The 14,744-nt window shown below is 41.3% G+C and overlaps 1 long non-coding RNA gene across 1 annotated transcript; it reads left to right on the forward strand.

Annotated features, from left to right (window-relative positions):
- The first annotated feature begins 7,220 nt into the window (after window positions 1-7,220).
- On the forward strand, window positions 7,221-13,484 carry LOC135232362 (uncharacterized). The gene is made up of 3 exons (XR_010322903.1): window positions 7,221-7,615; window positions 12,729-12,887; window positions 13,352-13,484. It is a non-coding gene; the product is annotated as an uncharacterized LOC135232362 (long non-coding RNA).
- The last annotated feature ends 1,260 nt before the right edge of the window (window positions 13,485-14,744 follow it).

Raw genomic sequence — 14,744 nt, forward strand, 5'->3', positions numbered from 1 at the left:
TGGAAGACTGGGGCGGGATTTATCACACCTACTAGCTTCAAAAGTCACACCAGTGAAGAAATTGCAAATCGAGTATTTCACTACTTATGAGCGGTTTGCAGAACTGATCTTTCTAAGTGTAGAGGCCAGTCCTATGACAACGCTGCCCATGTGCTGTAACGGCAACAGAAAATTTTAGAAGTAACGAATGTGCCATTTTCCTACCGCGTGCTGTGCGTTCACCTAATCTCGCAGGATGTAGCACAGCAGATGGCTGTCCAGAAGCCGTTGATTTTTTTTTTCTGCTGTTCAGTTGCTCTACACATTTTTTGCCACCTCTACTCACCAATGGGCAATTCTTAAAACATATTTAGGCAATGATTGAGTATTAAAATGTTTTTCTAATACACATCACATTTCTAGATGCCTTAGAAAATATTGCTGAAGACCAGACACAAAAAGTAGACACCAAAAGAGAAACCGCAACATCATCAACAAAAAGCAAACACCAGCGTGTGCGTCTCTGTCGGCCACGCGGGAGAAGCGCAGCAAGAGTTCTCCTTGGAAGTGAGGATGGCGAGACTTCATCTCACGTGCTTTGGACATGTTGTCAGGAGGTATCAGTTCCTGGAGAAGGATATCATGCTTGGTAGCGTGGAGGATCGGTGAAAAAGAGGTAGACCCTCAGTGAGGTGGACTGACACAGTGGCTGAAAAATGGGCTCAAACGTAACAACAATTGTGAGGATGGCACAGGACCGGGCAGTGTTTCCATTCAGTGTACATAGGTCGCTATGAATCAGAACCAACTCGATGGCACCTAACAACTATGTGGAATAAGACATTGGAGCATTTTCATTGAACAAGTCAAGCTCTTTAAAATTCAGAAGTAAATTTAAAAACATGCACAGATCTCTAACAGTCATTAACAGGGTATTTACCTAATTTAAGAGAAGATTTTGAAAATTTCGAAAACACAACAAAACAAATATTGGCAAATACTGATTATCAAGCAGTTCACCATCATAGAAACATTAAATAGAAACAAGCAAATGATGGACATGCTTTCAGAAGTATTGAGTGCCAGAGATCAATTTCCCAAACCACGTATTATACTGTCATTGACATACTTGAATCTTGCATGAAAAGAAGGGTGAAAGTATACGAAGTTGTTTCAAATAGATTTTTATTCTTAAGCAATGTGGATATACCTGATGAAGGATGCAGGAAGGCATCCAAGGAATTAGTGCAGGCTTATCCTGATGACTTCAACAAACCTTTATGAAGAAGTGGGACAATTTCATTCTCTCACAAGAACTAAGTTTACAAATTCAGAAAAGACATATTTTACTCAAGTAGGCACGTATGATTCCAAAGAGGGTAAAATATAATGCATGTTTCCCAATGCTGAAATTGCTTTACCCATATTCCTAATTTTAATGATCACAAACTGTACAACAGAATGCTCATTTCTATCCCTAAAGAACCTCAAAACCCTCAGGGTACAGCAATGATTCAAGACTCAATTCATTATCTTTACTATGTGTGGAAGCAGATATTGTTTGGCAGCTTAATTGTGATGAAATCATTGAAGAATTTGTAAGAGCAAAGAATAGAAAAAATGTTTTTAATTTATAGCATGTTAAAGATGAAGGATCTATAGAAAAATAAAATACAGTAATTTGTTGTGATGTTTGTTTTCTGATCATTCAATATTTTATGACATCTCATTTGTTCATTTGTAATTATAGTATTTATTATGAAACAAGCATCAAAATTGAAGTATGAGCTGCTTAAAGCGAACTTGGTGAAAGTCAGTTTTTCCTTGTAAGAGAGCTATAGGATTACACATTGTTGAAACAACGTAAGTTCACTGACTCATTTTCTTTGTTGGAATAATCTTTTTGTAGAAAATGCGGTATATAGTAAAAATTTTAGTACCCCACAGCCACTAAATTTTTTTTAATCCAGTTCTTATTTGGTTAAAATGGCACACCCCACTTCTGTGTTCAATCAACAATATTATATTTGCATTTAAAAAGAAGTTACATCACGGATAGCTACGAGACACACACACACTCACACACATAACTCACATATCCCATTTGAATGCTTGAGTAAGCAGAGTAGGGGACACCACAGATTATCAGCGTTTAGGGCTCTCACATGCCTTAATCCAGCCCTAACTCAAAAAAAGGAAAGGAAGAAAAAACAAGTCAGACTCATTTTGAAAGGACATAGGAGCCAACCTGAAATAACTCCCAATGGCCAAAGTGGGAACAAATTGAGCGACAAAATAAATAATGACAGTATTGATTGTAAGCAAGAAAATAAAATAAATATTCATGTGTACATGCTGAAATAAATAAATGATTAAAAAATAAATAAATGGGGAGATGCAAAAAATCTTCCTTAAAGAATCCAAATAATAAACGCAGAAGGGAGGTGGGAAATAGAAATCACTATTAGAATACCGGAGTAATAATTGCTGCTGACAAGGTCCGCTAAAGAATGCTAAAATTAGAGGGCAAAACTTTGAAGAGAAACAGAAATTAATGCAGCCTCAAAACATTAACATACCCCAAACAAGGCCCAAAAATATTTATTAGTTACTGTGGTAGCTTTAACATATGTCCACAAATTCTTCAATCTGCCTCCAGGAGGTGAATCTTACCTACTCTTCACTTGAGTTTTGGCTGGACTTAGTGATTCACTTCTAACCAATGGAGTATGGAAAGACAAAAACGGTAATTTTATAAGAAAATGTTCTACATTCTATTTTGGTAGCATTTGGGGTCTCAAAAGCCTGTGAGCGGCCATCTAAGATACTCCACAGGTCTCACCCCTTTTGGGAGCAAGGGAGAAAGAAGAAAACTAAAAATACAAGGGAAAGAGGAGTCCAAAGGAGTAATGGACCACATCTATCACGGCCTCCACCAGACTGAGTCCAGTACAAGTAGATGGTGCCTGGCTACCACCACTGACTGCTGTGACAGAGATCAAAATAGAGGGTCCCAGGCAGAGCTGGAGAAAAATGTAGAACAAAATTCTAACTCGAAAAGAAAGACCAGACTTGCTGGCCTGACAAAGACTGGAGAAACCCTGAGAGAATGGCCCCCAGAAACCCTTTCAGCTCAGTAATGAAGTCACTCCTGAGGTTCACCCTTCAGCCAGAGATTGGAGAGGCCCATAAAACAAAATGAGACTAAAGGGGCATGCCAGGCCTGAGGCAAGGACAAGAAGGCAGGAGGGGACAGGAAAGCTGGTAATAGGGAACCCAAGGTCAAGAAGTGAGTGTTGACATGTTGACGGGTTGTTAACCAATGTCATAAAACAATATGAGTGCTATCTCTTTACTGAGAAACTAGTTCGTTCTGTAAATCTTCTTCTAAAGTACAATAGAGAACAGAAAAAGAAGTGGTAACTTCATAGAGGATAAATTCAGCAGACGCCACTTCTTAGTTTTGACAAATGTTCTGCACTTATATATAAGCTGTTAATACGAGGGGAAGCCAAGCGAAGATGAGAACACTCTGTATGATCTTATAACCCTTCTGTAAATCTAAAATGACTTCAAAATAAAAAGTTAAATTAAAAAAAGGAGAAGGTGATCCTCAAGGGCTGAAGTGCATGGTTTTAACTAGCAGAAATTTATTTCCTCACAGGTTAAGAGTCTAGAAGTCCAAATTAAGGGCATTGACTCTAAGGGAAGTCTTTCTCTCTCTGTTGGCTCTGGGGGAAGGTCCTTGTCTCTTTTTAGCTTCTGTTCCTCATTTCCTTGGCAATCTTTATATGGGATCAGTCTTCTCCCTTTTGTGTTTCTGTGCCTAATTTGTTCTTTTTGTATGTCAAAACTGCTTGGGTTCAAGACACATCCTAGACTGATATGGTCTTATTAATGTAACAAATGGGATTATATCCACAGGTATCGGGATTAGGATTGTAATACATATTTTAGAGGGACACAAAAGGACCTGGTACATATTAGGTACTCAAAAAATGTTGGTTCCCTTCCTTTCCCATCCTACATTCTTTGCCTTACCAAGGAAACAGAATTCGTTTATAAAGTGGTAGTCATTGGATGTATTTTTTCTTAATGAGGTTGTAACCATTTTTGAATAGAGGTGGAATTTCAGGCATCAGAGACTAGCTAGGCAAGGGGGTGGGTGAAAGGCCAGTACGGTGTGTATGTACTAAAATGTGACCCCCACCATTTGGCTTAGCCAATCTGCTTGCAGGAATTTTTCTGAAGGAAAAAATCACATGTATGTGCAAAGATTTAGCTATAAAGATGTTCACTGCTGTGTTGTTTATAATAGTAAAAAAGAAAAAAAATGCAACATCTAAGAATAAAGAGTTGAAATAAATCATGGTATGTCTGCAAAAGAAATGGTATGCAGCCACTATAAGAGAGGTTGAAGAACATGAGAGCACACGGAAAAGTGTAAGAGTGTATGGTTATATGAAAAAAGCAGGTTGAAAAGAGTACCTAAAATATATGGTTTTTGTAAAACACACACGCACACTCACACACAACAAAAGAAAATAAAGAAAGATGCCAAAATGTTCACAGCTCTGGGTGGTGGGAACAACAGTGGTTGTTAATTGCTTTTCATTCACCCATTTTTTCTAAATTTTATGGGAATGTGGCATTCTTGAACTATAAAAATCACAGAAAAATTTCTGTTGCTGAGGGTGACTTGGGAGGCTCCATAAGGTATTTTGAACCTGGAGCTCAACTTACATGGGAGTAGTTCCTGAGAGTGTGGAGTGGTGAGGAGCCACGGAGAGAGGTCTCTTGAAGGCTATTCACCTTTCCCCAAAATGTTTCTTTGCCTGACAAAGTGGAATTCCAGAAAGGTCCTTGCAAAGCCTGTAACAATCCTGTTCCCATTCTCAGTCAAAAGTGTTAAATCTGAGGGGCCTCTGGCTCGCGCTTGCATGGTGAAGTTCACCAAGACCCCTGGGAGCTCCGTGAGTTCTTTTCTTCATCAGCAAATTCACCTCCTGCTGACACTTCTGAAATCCTTCCCTCTTCACATTCATCATCTTTTTTTTTTTTCTTATATTCTGAGAGTTTCTAATTGTACCTCTTTAGAGGCTCCTTGGCCTGGGGACGTAGTGGTCTAGAGAAGGGTCAGAGTTTGGGGTTTCATCCTCAATTGTCCCCCTTAGTGTAAAATTGTGCTTCCAAAAAGAAAGGCACTGAACCATGCAAATAAAATTGCAGAACTTCTACTTCTGTCACTTTCCATCTCATCCTTTTTTATTTCTATTTTTGTGATTATGTTATCATGCATATATGTCACTAGTGAGGCTTAGCAATTATAGAAAGATAAATGAATGAACAGCAGGTATTAAGAATGCATTCAAAACATATTCCCCATGACTGCTTAATCAAAATAGACAGGGGACCGCTGGCCAGGTGGACAAAGCTAAAGCTCCTTCCACCACATGGACACTGGAACCTCGTCCAGCTTTGGGTCTCCCTGAACCTTTTCATTCCCTGTTCTCCAATCAACTGAACTATGTTTATCGTTCCAGCCCCATGGTTCCATTTTGTTTGCTCATTATAGCCTTTCTTATGGGACTGTCTTTACGTCCCTTTGAAGCTTATCAGTTTCTTCAATGCTTCTCACAGAGTCAATGCTAAAAGTAAAGTGGTTTTTTAAATGAGTGATTGAATTATTGAACAAATTAGACCAGCAAGTTCTCCCCACAGGCAATTAAAGCAGTGGTTAAGCATTCGGCTGCTAACCAAAAGTTCAGCAGTTCTAATCCACCAGCTGCTCCTTAGAAACCCTGTGGGGCAGTTCTACTCTGTCCTATAGGGTCGCCGTGAGTCGGAATCAACTGGAGGGCAATGGGTTTGGTTGGTTTTGGTTATAATCATTGAAAGTCAAGGCAGGAAAATTAACAATGCAAATCATGAGAAAAGAATAATGAAAGAGCTGATAGGAAATATCGGGGCCATGGTGCCTGTTAGGGCTTTAGTTGCATTCCCCCCCCAAATATGTGTAGGAATGCTGATCCATATACCCGTGGGTGTAATATTTAGAAATAGGGTTTTATTATGTTAATGAGACCATCTCTGTGGAGGGTGTGTCCTAAACCTAATCACTTCTGAGTTATGAAAAGAGCAGATTAGCAAGCACAAACCGGGGGAAGGCAGATGCCACATGAAGGTCGCCAAAGAACTGTAGAACTCTAGGGCTACAGACACTGAAAGAAACAAGGATCTTCCCTCAAGGAGACAGAAGGAGAGCTTTCCTCCAGAGCTGGTGTCCTGAATTCATATTTTTAGCCTCCTACCTTGAGAAAATATATTTCTGTTCTTTAAAGCCACCCACTTCTGGTATTTTTCTTAGAGCAGCTCTAGGTAAAAAAAAAAAAAAAAAAAATTTTTTTTTTTTAGCTCTAGGTACCTACTTATATTTTGTTAGGGTAAAAAAAAAATTTTGTTAGGGTAGCTGAGAAAAATTAACCAGCATTGCCTTTTGGCTGATGTATGTATATTTTATTGGTCAATATGTCAGTTTTTTACCACAAGTTGCTCTGTCATGAGATGGCTGAGGAGCAAATGTATTTCCCGTGTCTCTTACCCAACCCCAATATTTTGTCCTCTTTGGGTTGCTGGATGCCAGCCCAGAGGAGCCTGGCGTATGCTTTCTCATAAGGCAGAGTCAGGATGCATGAGGCTGAGGGATTTACTCGGCACACAGTTACGACGAGCACAGTGACAAAAATCCCTCACTAGGCTGACCCTTTATTTTTATACTTTGATGTTTGTTTCCTTTAAAAACACACTAAAACAAAGTTATGTTTGATGACATTATGGACACAATAGAAGCCCACAGGACCAAGCAAAACAGCTGACAATAAAATGTTCCCAAAAAAGAACTCTTTATGTACCCTTCCAATTATTTAGTAGAGAATAAAGCAGGTCAGAGAGCACAAAAGATTTTAGCCATGGTAGTCTTCAGGGAAAGGAGCCCTGGTGGTGCAATGGTTAAACTCCTGGCTGCTAAGTAAAAGGTAGGTGGAAGAAGCCCACTCAGCAGCGCTGAGGGAGAAAAGACCCAGCTATCTGCTCCCATAAATGTTACAGCCTAGGAAACCCTATATGGGACAGTTCTACTCTGTCATAGAGTTGCAAAGAGTCAGAATCAACTCGATAGCACACAACAACAACAAAGTCTTCGGCAAGGCTGGGCCTTTTGACAAAAATGAGGGGGGGTGCAATTAGAGGAAACTGAAAATTCTATAAAAATTTTCAGGAATCTGTTCGATTGTGCTCTAAGATTCAAACAGTTTCCTTGAGAATATTCTGGGTAAACAGCACTGATCTCAGCAAATACACCTTGTTCCTTTAATTGTAAGAAGCACTGTTGATTCTGGCCCCCTTTCCAGCAGTTGTCCCCAGTGTTGCTTGGAGTGATGAAAACCCTGAGGAGAGAGGCCTTCCACACTGTGTCATGCACCCACATTAGGAAACAGTGACCTCGAGCTCCTCCAGGTCCTCCTGTGTGGGAGAGAGAGTTCAAAGAGAGCAGGGAGCTCTCTCCAGCTTAGCAAGTCTGCCTCTTTTACCCTGGGCTGGGGATCCCGACATTGCAGAGCCGACATATGAAAGGAAGGTAAGGACTGAAAGGCAAACTAATGGGCTACTTAACACCCACAGGATTCATCACCGGACAGAAAGAGGAATACAGGTGGAGAACATCACCGTAGCACTAGCTTTGATCATGCTGCTACTTCAGCAGTAGAGTTAGTCATTTTTTTAAGTTAGTGATTGACTCTTTTTTTTTTTTTGTACACATCCTTGGGTGGTACAAATGCTTAAGCACTCATCCACAAGCCAAAAGGTTGGCCATTTGAATCCACCTGATGTGTCTCAAAAGAAAGGCCTGGAGACCTGCTTCTGAAAGGTCCCAGTCTTCAAAAGGCTATGCAGCAGCTCTACTCTGCGTACATGGTGTCGCCAGAAGTCAGGGTCTATTCAATGGCAGCTAACAATGATTTCTTTTTTTTTTTGGTTAGTGAGTACATTTTTTCCAGGATATAAGCATTTTCTTGATTTAATATCAATGATTTACATAGAAAAATTAATACTCATAGCACACTTTGCCTCCTTTGCATTTTAATTATGTTTTATTTATTCTATTTAATATTTGTACTTCTACATAAAATATAGTCAATTCCAACTCATAGTGACCCTATAAGACAGAGTAGAACTGCCCCATAGTGTTTCCAAGGAGTGGCTCCTAGATTAGAGCTGCCAACCTCTTGGTTAGTGGCTGAGCTCTTAACCACTACACCACCAGGGATCCATATTAAATATAAATATATTATATATATATTTATTGTTATTAACTATTCCAGAAATACAAAAAGATGAACAGACAATAAAATAAACATTCAAGTACATTCCATCCAGTTTAAAACATTACCCCTGAGTGCCCTCCCCATAGTGTCCTTCTCTTTGTTCCACAAAGATGGTTGCCATGCCCAACCTGAGGCCCATCATCTCTACCCACTGTATTGTGCTATACTGTTCTTGGAATCTTACGGGAGGTTTTAGCGTGGCTATCTTTGTAAGTCTTTAAACATTATATAAATTGTATCATAACACATGTGTTTCTTCACAATTTGCTTTTTTCCTTGAGCATTTTGCTGTGGAAATTTATCTACATGATTAGAGATAAATCTGTCAGTTGTTTTCATTGCTTGGTGGCTAAACCACTGTCTGACTATACCGTCACGGACTTAGCCAACCTTCTGGTGATGAACGTGTGGTTTGTTTCCAGCTTTCTACACTTAAAAATTGCTGCCATGAATATCCTTTGCGTGTATTCATTTTTAAGAGTTTCTGTATGGCACATACCTAATAGGAGAATTGCTAAATCATACGGTCTGCATATTAGATACTGCTTTTTCAAGTTTGTTTATAATAAAATTCTTTGGGTTTATCACAGATAAAGGTGCAAAGATGCTGCAGTACAGTAGGTTTATCGTAAATTTGGCCTTTCTGGTCTTGGGTTTGTAATTCTGCCAAAAATAATTGGCTGGGCCACAATCTTGCTATGCAGGTTTAGTGACTTATGGTCTACCAAGGGGATTGGTCAGTTCGTGGTCTGACTAGGAGAGCCATACCTTGAAACTGAATATAAGGGCTAATCTCACAGAGGTTCAGGGAGACCTCACTACCATCAAGAAGACTCTGGAGCGGAGCGTGCCTTTTGGACTCAGGATTCCTGCACTGAGAACCTCCTAGACTCAGAAGAGAGAGCTGTAACACTGAAGACAGTGCAAGATGATGTGACACGGTCCAAGACAGCAGCAGCAGTACAAGTAGCAGAAACCACAGGACCAAATGGTTACAGTGGTGCTTACTGGCCTATGAAGAGAGAGAGCTGAACTCCTTCAGGCATGAGGCTTGCAGGCAGAGCAGAGTGCCTCAGGGTAATTGCCAGGTAGAGCCAAAAGAGTTGCAACATTTGCCAGAGCAGGGCAAAGATCCAGGAAGGCCCAGAGGCAGAGGCAAGGCCCAACGAAGCCCAGAGGCCCAGAAGAAGCTGAGAACTGTCTTGGTTAGAAGCTACCCTGATTGAAAGTCTGTAGCCTCTCCCCTGAGTTGTTTCCTATTACTTCCAAGTAGGTCCTGACCCTGAGTTTTAGTCATTACTTCCCTAATAAACCTCATAACTGTGAGTATTGTCTGTGAGTTCTGTGTGGCCATTGCAATGAATTATCAAATCCAGTAAGTAGAGAGTACTGTCGGGGGCGGGGGAGAGGGGAGGCAGGGGGTGGCATGGGTGGTATCAGAAATGGTGAAAAGATTGGAGAGTGTAGGTATGTCCAATCTCCACCTCATAGAAACCGGTCTGATGCTGATCCTGACTCTTATCCCTCCTCCTGAAGTTAGGTATGTCCTGACTCTCTATTACGGACGCAGCTCTCAAACTCACCTGTGGCCTGAATTTCCTCTCTTGGAGCTCTCCCACAGGCTCTCAGGAGTGAGTGTCATAAACTCAACCATACTGAGGTATAATGACTAATATCTGTTAGGCTCAGAGGTTCAGACTAAATATCACCTGGTTTCAAAGGAAACCAAAAACCATCGCCATCGAGTCAATTCTGACTCATAGCGACCCTATAGAACAGAGTAGAACTGCCCCATAGTTTCCAAGGAGCGCCTGGCGGATTTGAACTGCTAACCTCTTGGTTAGCAACTGTAGCACTTAATCACTATGCCACCAGGGTTTGGTTTCAAAGGAAATGAGTATCTAATTTAGCAAAAAAAAAAAAAAAATTTTTTTTTTCAGCAGGGAGTGGCTAAGGGGGTGCAAGTTAGGGAGCGAGTGGGTTCTCTGTGTCCCTGAAGTCATGTGCATGGCAGCCACCAACCCCATGAGGATGTGTGGCCTGCGTGTCATTGTTGAATCCCAAGAGAGGAAGTCAACTGCAGAAACAGGAGAGGTGTTCAGCTTGGCCATGCCAGCGACACAAAATGTGTGTGTATGTGTGTGTCTGAGTGTGTGGTATGTGTGTGAGAGTGTGTATGTGAGCATGTGTGAGAGTGTGCGTGATTATGTTTGTGAGAGTGTGTCAGAGTGAGCGTATGAGTGTCTGAGTGTGTGGAGGGCAAAGTGTCCTTTATACTTCTTCTATCTGGTGCAATGGAATCTTCTATCTCTATCAAAATTTTTAAATTGCCTCTTTCTTTGTGGCTGGAGAGGCATGTTGGTTGATTTCCTCTGACGCTGGCTAATGCATGCAGGTCTTAAGCCATTACGGATAATTATAAAGAAGGTTACAATGCCTTCAAAGCAGTTGCTTCAAAACCAGACTTTTTTCCATCTCTTATGAGATGGGCACTTCAGTACAGGCAAGGAGTGGTTATTTTTCCCAGAACAGTTCTCAAGCACGGACGCCCAAAAACAAAAATAGAACTGGATAAAAAAAATATTAGCATACCCATAAGATAAAATCTGCCAGAGAAGCATCCTTGAGTTTTTGTTTTCGTTTTGTTTTTTGTAGTGAAAATATATGCAACAAAACATTTGCCAATTCAACAACTACTTCTTCAGCATGTATTTTATTTTTTTAATTATTCTGTAGATGAAGGTTTACAGAGCTAATTAGTTTCTCATTAAACAGTACACATATTGTTTCATGACGTTGGTTGCTAACCCTACCACATGTTAACATTCCACTTCTCAACCTTTGGTTCCCCACTACCAGCTTTCCTGTCCCCTCCTGCCTTCTTGTCCTTGTCCCTGGGCTGGTGTGCCCCTTTAGTCTCATTTTGTTTTACGGGCCTATCTAATCTTTGCCTGAAGGGTGAACCTCAGGAGTGACTTCGGTACTGATTTAAAAGGGTGTCTCAGGGCCGTTTGCTCCGGGTTTCTCCAGTCTGTGTCAGACCAATCCAACAATTTCTACAGGTATAATTCAGTGACATTGACTGCATTCTTCACGTTGTGCAACCATTATTGCTATCCTTTTCCAAATCACTCCACCATCATCAACATGAACTCAATGCCCTCTATGCAAAAGCTTCCCCTTTGCCCCTCCTCCCACCACTGGTAACCACTAATAATCTTTGGTTTCTGTATTTTTGCTTATTTTATGTGCTTGAGATCACATACAATTTGTTCTTTTGTGACTGACTTATTTCTCTCTCAACACGTTTCCAAGAGCACTTTTAAGTTTATAGAAAGGAAACTAGGTTAAAAAAAAAAAGATGCCTTGTGACTCTGACACTATGTGCATGACATTCTGTGTGCCTTCTCCGGTGGGACGGAGTGTGACTCTGACACTGTACTCACGATATTCTGTATGTGCTTTTTGTGGTGAGATGTTCTTCATGAAACCAGTCACAGAAAGTTGGATTTTCAGACAGCCAAGGGACACCTTTTCCGTAAACATGTCACATTCAACAACAAAAAGAATTTGCAGCCAGCACCAATTCTCTGAGAGTTTTTTTTTTTTTTCCTCCTGTACTAGCAGTTTATCCTTAATCTGACTCTACAGTGTCACCCTGGAGACTCCAGCGCAGTTTATTTTAAGGCTCGGCTAATCAACAATGCCCACACACTCCTAACTGATAGGAAAAGCTCAAAGGTGGAATAGAATGTTCCCAGAATAGAAACTCTCACTGCTGGAACTCTCAGAGCCACCTGTATGCTGAACCGCGTCAGAGATGCTGTGGATCCTCTCTTCTCTCCACCTACATGCAGCAAGTTGGTGCTCATCTCCCTTCCTGGTGCTCCGAAGATGAGTGTTCCCATCCTTTGCCTGGAGACACTCCGTGAAACCACTCCTGCACAGATGACAGACAAAAGAAGAGCTGAAGGTCACAGCTATTGACAACACAGGCAAGGTTGTAAAAATGCACCTGAATTTTGTTAAATGTATACTTGAATTCCCCAAAAGAAATCAAGTTCAAACTTTCATATTCCAAATGCACCCGCTCAATGTTTTGGCATTTCCTCCATGAGTCAGAATCGACTCGATGGCACTGGGTTACTGGGTTCCACGTGAGTGTGCTCTTGTTAAAAAGGTTATTATTGTTGTTGTTGTTGGCTGCTGTCAAGTTGGCCTCTAATTTACGGTGGCCCCAGGCACGGTGAATGAAACACTGCCTAGCCCTACACCATCTGCATGACTGGTTGCAGATCCATTCGGTTTTCATTGACCGATTTTTCAGAAGTAGATCATCAGGCCTTTCTTCCTAACCCATTTTAGTCTGGAAACTCCGCCGAAGCCTGTTTAGCATCATTGCAACACAGAAGCCTCCACTGACAGACGAGTGATGGCTGCATATGAGGAGGACTGGCTGGGAACCTCACCCAGGTCTCCGGCATGGAAGGTGAGAATTCTGCCACAGAACCACCGATGCTCCCAGTAAGTGATTATCCCCTCCCCTCCCCTCATACACACACACTTAAAAAAAAAGTTGCTGAGCCTTATAATGGAAACCCTGGTGGCATAGTGGTTAAGAGCTACAGCTGCTAACCAAAAGGTCGGCAGTTCGAATCCACCAGGCACTCCTTGGAAACCCTATGGGGCGGTTCTACTCTATCCTATAGGGTCACTATGAGTCAGAATTGACTTGACCACAATCAGTTTGGGTTTTTTTGGTGCCTTATAATAGTCTTCTAAACTTAACCCACCGGCCTAAGGAGCTCACATTTCTTTTAGCATTTATCCAGTCTTTACAATATTTCGAAGAGAAAGTAGAGACTTGATTTTACAGGTAGGCAAACTTGAGTGTGAAATGACTTGTTCATGTTAGTGCCTGCTCAGTGAGCAAAGAAAAGCTAGCATGTGTGCTGGCATCTGCCTCATTCAGTGGCTTGTCTTTCCAGCCCCCAGCCTGCGGTCTCCGCAAGAAGGCTTAGAACATCCGCCATATTATCGGCGCCTCCCGGGAAGCCATCCACACTCAGCACTCACCCTCAGGCCCTGTAACCTCATTCTTGTCACCACTTGACCAACGCCAGTCTCACCAAAGCAGTGACTTTCAACCTTGCTGAGTCACGGATTCCTTTGAAACTTTGATTAAAGCCTGGGGAACAAAGGCACTTGCTCCTGGAAACATTTTGCATACCTGTCCTCAGTTGTCAGTGACATCTTGCCAGACCTCCTCAACAGCCAACAGCCCCTGCTTCTCTCTCTCACCAACCAGACCCTTCTGTGACCTCTGACACTGCTCCACAACACAGGGCCATGTCCTCCTACTTCCTGATAAGGTCTCCCTTATCTCCTCAGGGTCCCACATCCTCCCTGGGCCCTGAGCGGCCTCCACTCTCCACACTCACTCTTAAATTTATGCACGGGTAGAATTTAACAGACCACGGGAGTTCCTTTATACTCTTGCATTGTTTGTGTCTTTCGCAATGATAAAGCTGTGAAATGTTCTTGTTCAAACACATCCCAGACCAAGGCAAACAAGACAAAAGCTTCTTTTTTTAAATTTCACTTAAGTGTACTCACTACTTTTATCAGCTTAAAATTATCAACACTTAATGAATTTAAAGCTCGGGAAAATGAATCCTCCTCTGTCATTTCTCTGAAAGAAAAGCATACACCCTAGTCTATTTAATGATGTAGCTGTTCGATCATTTTATTTTGATTTAGGAAATAATATTAGAGTCATTATTCCCAGTCCTTGAGCATAGAGAATGTGACCCAGCTGGGGCTGGGCTCACAAGGACTCACAAGGACACATCAACTGAGCCCTGAGATAAAGACAATAGATGGGACAGTCTTGGAAATTATCTTTTAGGGAAGAAAAATATCTTTTAGGGAGTCTTTCACATAAGCCAGAACATGAAAGACTTTCCACTCTTAACTTTTTTCTCTTAGCATTTAGTGAACAGAAAATTTGTTGGACCAATAAAGACCCTCCTGACTATCATTACTGAAACCTGTACCAACTATTGTTAAGAAAGACAATTCCAAATGTGAGATCACAGTTTCTAGCCAATCTGTGAAAAGACGAAGCTTTCAATGGTTTTGCCCATTTGTAATGGTAATATATACTGTTGACTCTGTACCCATCCTTGGACTCGGGCGGACATGGCTGTGGCAGCCTGCTTGCCCGTTTTCCTACTTGTCTGTGTTGTAATTTCCTAAGACTCGGGCAGACATGGTTCTGGCAACACGCTTGTTTCCTTCTCAACTTTTGTCTTTTTTATATGTTGTAGCGTAAAAAAATCACAAAGTTTAGTAAGGCAAAAAGAAAGTTTTATTCAGTGT

The sequence above is a fragment of the Loxodonta africana genome, chromosome 9, assembly GCF_030014295.1.
Source record: "Loxodonta africana isolate mLoxAfr1 chromosome 9, mLoxAfr1.hap2, whole genome shotgun sequence".
Taxonomy (NCBI): domain Eukaryota; kingdom Metazoa; phylum Chordata; class Mammalia; order Proboscidea; family Elephantidae; genus Loxodonta; species Loxodonta africana.